This window comes from Marmota marmota, unplaced genomic scaffold (assembly GCF_001458135.2).
Source record: "Marmota marmota marmota unplaced genomic scaffold, marMar, whole genome shotgun sequence".
NCBI lineage: Eukaryota > Metazoa > Chordata > Mammalia > Rodentia > Sciuridae > Marmota > Marmota marmota.
In genome coordinates, this window is record NW_026000019.1 from 12589627 (window position 1) to 12596161 (window position 6535).

Genomic DNA, 6535 nt, shown 5'->3' on the forward strand with positions numbered 1-6535 from the left:
GTTTTTTGGTTAATCTCTGTCTCCCCCACCAGCTCCACAGGGCAAGGACGGTGGCTGGTGTCACAGGGCATACAGCAAGGGCCACATGCCCAGCCTGGCCAGTTGGAAAACTGAGTGAGTGAAGCGACAGAGGGGCATCAAAGTCATGACGACAGGCACAGCCCCAGGCCCGGGTCTGCCTGCCTCCTCCCCAACCTCCTCCCTGAGCGGAGGCTGGGGGGCATCAGACTGCCTGGGTTAGAACCCAGGGCCTGCCACTGACTAGCCAGACAACCTGTGCCAGTGTCCTCCACTGTCAAATGAGGCCTGTAGGGTTGATGTGAGAATTTAATGAGTTAACATTTGTAAAATGCCTGGCGCAGAGAAGGGCTCAGTGTGTGCTCCGATGAAGACGCCCCCACCCCAGTCACTCCATCTGTGTGCAGAGACCCTTCTCTGCAGTTGTCCAGTTCACTGCACCCCAGAGAGGACTCCCTGGGGGAAAGAGCCATTGCCCTGGCAGAGCTTGGACACCCTGCTCTTTGCCGACACCATCCCGACCTCCTCAGCCCCAGGAGCCGGAGCCTAGGCTGACAGAAGGCCGCTCGCCCAGCTGCTGGCTGGAGGTCTGGGAGGCCGAGGCTGGCTGCACCGCTCCGCGGCCCCTCAGCACGCGCGGGCAGCTGCGCCACCCAGTGGCGGCCCGCGGAACCGGCGGCGGAGGCCGACGGCAGAGCCAGAGGCCAGGGAGGGAGCCTTGGCGGACTAAAGGGAGAACAGGCAAAGGCAGGAGCCCTCAACAGAAGCACTGGGGCTAGACTCTAGGTCACAGGAAGTCATTCATTCAGTACAGAAAGCAGTGACCTGGGAGATGCAGAGAGGCCTGTGTCCATGTGTTTAGGACACCCCAGGGTGTCCTCTCCAAGGAAAGGACGGTTTGGGGCTGGGGCCTGTACACCCCCAGTCAGACAAGACAGCTCTCTGCACCGCGTCGCCCTGCAGCGCGCCTCCTGGCTGAGTTTTTAGGGAACAGCATCCAGGGCGAAGAGTCCAGAATCCAGTTCCAGCTCCGCCTGCTCCTGTGTGCCCGTTGGTCTGTGCCTCCACGCAAGTCTGTGGGAAGAAAATGATAGAATTAAAAACCTACGGCAGCTTCCTCTAGGGGACTGTGAGGATGAGACTCGAATGGGATAATGCTGATGAAAGCATTCCGAAGGTCAAAAATCGTTATTCAGAATTCCTTGTCCACAATGATTTTAATGGCCAGGCTGTCATTGTTTGTTCTTCAGTGTTTCCCAAAGGTCAGGTATTGAAGATGGTTGCTCACCTGCAGGCGGTGGAATCATCTAGAAGTGAGGCCTTATGGAATGAAATTAGGTCACCAGGGCATGTCCTTGACAGAGATACTGGGACCCCAGTCTCAGCCTCTCTTTCCTTCTCTCTCGTTCCCTCTCAGCCGCCAGGAGCTGAGCAGCTTTGTTCCACCACACACTCCCCACCATGATGTTTTGCCTCTTCACACACCCAAAGCAGTGGAGTGGGGCCATGGACCGAAACTTAGAGCCAAAATAAATCTTTCCTCTATAAGTTTATTATCTCAGGTGTTCTGTCACAGTGACAGAAAACTGACTAGCACATAAATGAATACAGGCAAATATCAATACATCTAAAGAGTAGGACCCTCAAGTTCTGACTATTAAAATCTCCTCATCAAGAGGTTTTTATTTGGAGGGGAAAGGAGCATGCAGCTGAGATCCAAAAATACAAAGCTCCATATGGGAAATTTAAATGATCTTAGGGATTTTACTATATAGAATTTAGAAGACAGCTTGCTCTTTAGGAAACCAGTGGAATAGACATTACGATTCCCCCAAAACATTTGGAGGTTGCCGTAGAAGCCTAGAGACCCTATTGATCCACTTCAAAGGCAGAATTATGGAAGTTTGCAATGACCTGTGACATCCCTGTCAGCCACTGGCATCTATCTATTCAGCATTTGCATGAACACTGGCACTTGACCACCCGTACAGCAGTGATCCTGGTGAAAGAATGAATCTCTCCACCAGCCCCATTCTGATCGCCAGGACAGGAAGCCCAGCGAGGATCATGAGGCCAAATCTCATCCCATCTCAGAGACCAAGACCTAGAACCTCAAGAGAGGACAGGCCCCAGGCATCTCTGCTTCACAGTGGTTTTGTCCAATCTATTCTGCTTCTCGGGATTTTCTTCCCCTCCAATCACATCTTGCCACCAAATCTTCCTCCTCTGTGAGGGTCTTCCAAGGCATGCCGGAGCCTCTGGGTGAGCCTGGACAGACATCTCCTCTGAGACCCCATGGAGCGAGGGAGGGCTGCCGTCAGCAGCAGAGTGTGAGCTCCAGGAAGAAGATGCAGGATGGGTGGGAGCCAAACATGACAGGGGCCTGAGGAGTAGCTGGGAGGCAGGATGGCAACCAGGCAAATAAAATGGAAGGTGGGAGGGGAGCTCAAACCCCAGGACCAGACCCCAGAGAAGGTGTGCTGGGGTGGAGGGTGGAAGCTCAGAGAAAGGTCTCCAGGAGAATGGCGCCCTCCCCAGGATCAGGGAAGGAAGCATGGCCAGCTGCCCTGGGCCCCACCTCACTCCTATCCCTGCTCCCAGGATGTCCTGTCAATCAGCTGCTTCCCCCCATGCTACCTGTGTCAAAGCCTGGAATGTCCTTCCCCAGTCCCCTACCCTGTTCACCAGGCCGACTCTGGATTATTCTTTGGCTCACAGCTGTGTCTGGAAGTGACCCTGAGCCTACCCTCAAGTCAGATGACTGTCCTCCTTCCTTAACAGGCCCTCCGCCTGCCTCCACCCTGACCCTTGTGCTGGTGACCTGCAATCACCGCTTCTCTTCTCGTTTCCCATCACCCTGCAGTCTTCTGAAGAACAGTGTTCCATTTATCCGTCGTGGATGCAGCAGTGTTTATGGAGAACCCACTGTCTTCTAGCTCCCAGATGCTGAGAGTTCTGTGGAGCCAATGCAGCCTGCTGCCCAAGGAATGCTTGGCTAGAGGGAAGGATGTGACCAGTTGACAGAAACTGTCGGCACAGCAAAGGCCATCTCTTCCTAAGTCTTTATCTCCGGCCCCTAGCAAGGCCACACATGTGGAAGACTCTAAATAAGCAATAATGGAGTGAACAGAGGACATAATGATTTTGAAGTGTAGCAGGGCATCCAGGGGGCAGTGGGAGGAGAGGGTTGGCACTCAAGAGAGACAACCATGAAAGGGAGATTTCTGGAACTCTGGCCACTTGGCTATAAGTTAACGTGATTTGCATTGAACCCAGAACAGTATGTGGGGTCCCGTTGCCTACGGGGAACAGGAAGAGAATCAGAACGCTCCCTGGTGTGGCCTCCCACTTCCAGACCTGCTTAGGTGAACAGAGGACAGATCCTTGGTGCTGAGAGGCTACTCCTGCTTGGAACACATCTGCTTAAGGGCCTAGGACATGGCGTCGGCCTGCACCCCACGGGAAGCATCAGTTGAGCAGCAAGCGCTCACATTATGAAATGTTCCTATTCAAGGCAGCACTAGAGCCCAAGGGGAGTGGGGACGCCACCTCCACGCAGTGTCCCAGAGGGCAAATCATATCTCCAGGCACCAGACCCACCAACGCGTTTGATTTTTTTTTTGTTGTTTTTTGCTTTTTTCCCTAATTCAACAGAAGGCTTTAGCTCCATCCAAATGCCTGCAGCACTGAGAAGATCAAACATAGATCCCAAAGTGACTCTGAAAATGGAAGGAGCCTGTTCTCAGCAGAATTCCCACCGGCCCCAAAAAGAATTCTCTACACTCGAGAGCTCCCCTCTGGCTCTCAGAGGAAGGCAGCAGGTGGGATTGCTTGTCTCTCCCACACCCGGCCTCAGATGCTCTTGGGAGTTCTTCTGGCAAATTACTGCTACAAAAGCTTCTTGGTGTCTGGAAACACAAGTCATGGAGGCTCCCCAAAGTGTATGGCTTGATTTTAGGGGCTTCTGGGCTCCCTCATCTGAGCCCTCTCCCACCTTGTCCTAACCCTGCAGTTCCTAGGGCCTCCAGCTCATCCTCCGGCAGACCACCCATCATTTAGAATGGAGCCTGAGGGCTCCCTGAGGGCAGACACCCAGCCATTTTCTCTCTGTTGCCTCCCCAGCATCTAGACATGACCTGGTGCACAGTAGGCCCCTGTAAGTAGGATGTGGACTCAACAAACTTTGGCCCCTCCTGTGTAAGACGTAAGGACATCCAGGATGTGATTCCCAACACCCTTCCCAGGACACCATCCAGAAAGCCCCTTCTCTCCCCACCAAGAGGCCCCTCTGTGATGGCCAAGGCCAGACACCCCCTGGGAGGTGCTGGGCTCAGAGGACACACGTCTAGCTACAGAGTCTATCCCAGACCCTTCCTCTAATCCTGCAGTGAATGCTGCAGGTTCCCCCTTCTGAACTCACCCCCCACCTCCAAACACTCCCATTCCCTCTGGGAGATTTCCAGGAGCACTGGTGCCATTGCAGGGACGGTCCAATGACGTGGCTTCTCTAACAACCTGGAACACTGAGTCATCCAAAGGACTGGTTGTTTTAGACAACCAAAGATAACAGTGGAAGGCTCTGTCCTCGCTAACCGGGTATCCATGCACATTCCAGGAGGGTGGACCCAGTGGTCAAGAGGCAGGCCAAGAGCCAGGGTACCTCAACTGCATCCTGCCTCTGCCGCTTACTTTCTGGAGACACTGGGGACAGTCCTTCATCTCTGTCAACCTCAGTTTCCTCGCCTAAAGAATGGGATGGTATTAATATTTCCTCTCATTGGAATGTCATGAGGTTTATATGAGAAAGCACTTAGCAAAGTGTGCAGTAGAAATTGAGTTTTGTTATTCTCTTTAATTGCAGTTCAGAAGGGGCCCCACCAGAGGTGTCTGCTCTGATTTACACACACACACACACACACACACACACACACACTCACTCACTCACTGTCACACTAGTTTCCTTTCCTCAGTTTAGGGTAGCATATTCCATCTCACTCCTTGTGTCACCAGGAGGCTCCTGGTGGAAACACCCCTGCCAAATCTCACCACTTCTCCCTCTACCCACAAAAGTGATCCTGTCACATACCTTCCCGCATGCTCTGTTACTTGATCAGAACAACTTGACTATCGTAAGCAGGCCCTAAGCTCGGGGGCTCAGCACACAAAGGCTGGTTCTTCTCTCACAGTCCCATAGGAACTGTATTAGTCAAGGTTCTCCAGAAGAACAGAATCAACAAAAAGTATAACTATAAAAGGGGACTTATTAGGTTGGTTTACACAACCAGAAGCCGGATAGTCCACAGTGGCCGTCTGCAGGCTGCAGAGCTGGAAGAACTCGTAGCTGCACAGTCCAAGAGGCTGAAGCCCCAGAACAAGGGGGATCGGTGGTGCTACCCTCGTAGGACACTGAAGGCAGCTGGAGAGTCACTGTCAAAGTCCGCTTTGGAAGAGTGAAGAAGAAAGAGTCTGATATCCTCAGATGATCAACAAACAAGAAGATGTTCAAGAAGACTCAAGCTTGCATCTCCTGCTGCTTCCTTATTCTTCCAACTTTTATTCCATTCAAGCTGTCATCCTATTGAACAGTGCTGCCCATGCTTAAGGAGGATCTCCACTTCAGTTGGCTATCCCACATGTCAATCATTCCGAGACACGCCTCACTGACACACCCATAATCCTCAACATCTCTTAATCCAATCAAGTTGACAATTCATATTGACCATTACAGGAATGGAGGGTGGAGGTGTCTGTGCCATGCAGTCATTAGGGACCCAGGCTGCAGCCTGCTGACTGCACCATCTGCAGGGTCTTGGGGTCCCATGCTAGGTCCTTGGGACCCAGTCAGCAACTGGTGCACCATTAGCCTACCTTCCAATGGCTGATAGCTTAGTCCCACGGCCCCATCTGCTGTGACGGAAATTCAGTTGATATTCTTTCCATGTGATTGAAAGGGAAATAAAACCCATTTGATGAACACGGCTGCCCAGAGGTTTCCCTGGGAGAAAACTGAATTCATGTTCTTCTGGTCATTCTCTCAGAAAATCAGCACAAAGCAATACTTTATGTGTTTTCCTCTAACCCCATAGTGGATAATGTCCCTCAGCCTGGCCTCCTCCCACAGCTCGGCCTCTGAGGGAGTTTCCTGTGGCAAGATGGCTACAGTAACACAGAGGGGGGCTGAGAGTAGGAAACAGCACCCATGAAGGGCAGATTGCTAGGAGAACCTGCCCTCCCCATTCTCTGCCCTCAACCATCCCACACGGTCCACCCCTCCAGGCCAGCAGGCAAAGTAAGAGTCAGGCTGCCCGGGAGAGCAGGTGCTCTTCTGGCTGCCTTGGACTATCTGGTTTGGTTTTCAGCTGTGCCTTGGCCGTGACCGTGGGAAGAAGAAGCAAGGTCAGGAAGGTCTCAATAGAATTAAGTCAAGAAAAATCTGGAAAGCCAAATCACTCCCCACCCAAGGAGTGCCAGCTTGCTCTTTCTCACTCCTGGGACCCACCCCCACTCCCCTATCCCT

The 6535-nt window shown here is 52.6% G+C and overlaps 1 long non-coding RNA gene across 3 annotated transcripts in view; it reads right to left on the reverse strand.

Moving 5' to 3' along the window:
* Window positions 1–801: 801 nt before the first annotated feature.
* The window catches only part of LOC125618647, a 19299-nt gene continuing 13565 nt past the window's right edge, over window positions 802–6535 (reverse strand). For all 3 annotated transcript variants that reach the window (XR_007349976.1, XR_007349978.1, XR_007349977.1), the window contains one exon: window positions 802–1092. This is a non-coding gene — a long non-coding RNA (uncharacterized LOC125618647). The remainder of the gene's footprint in view (window positions 1093–6535) is intronic.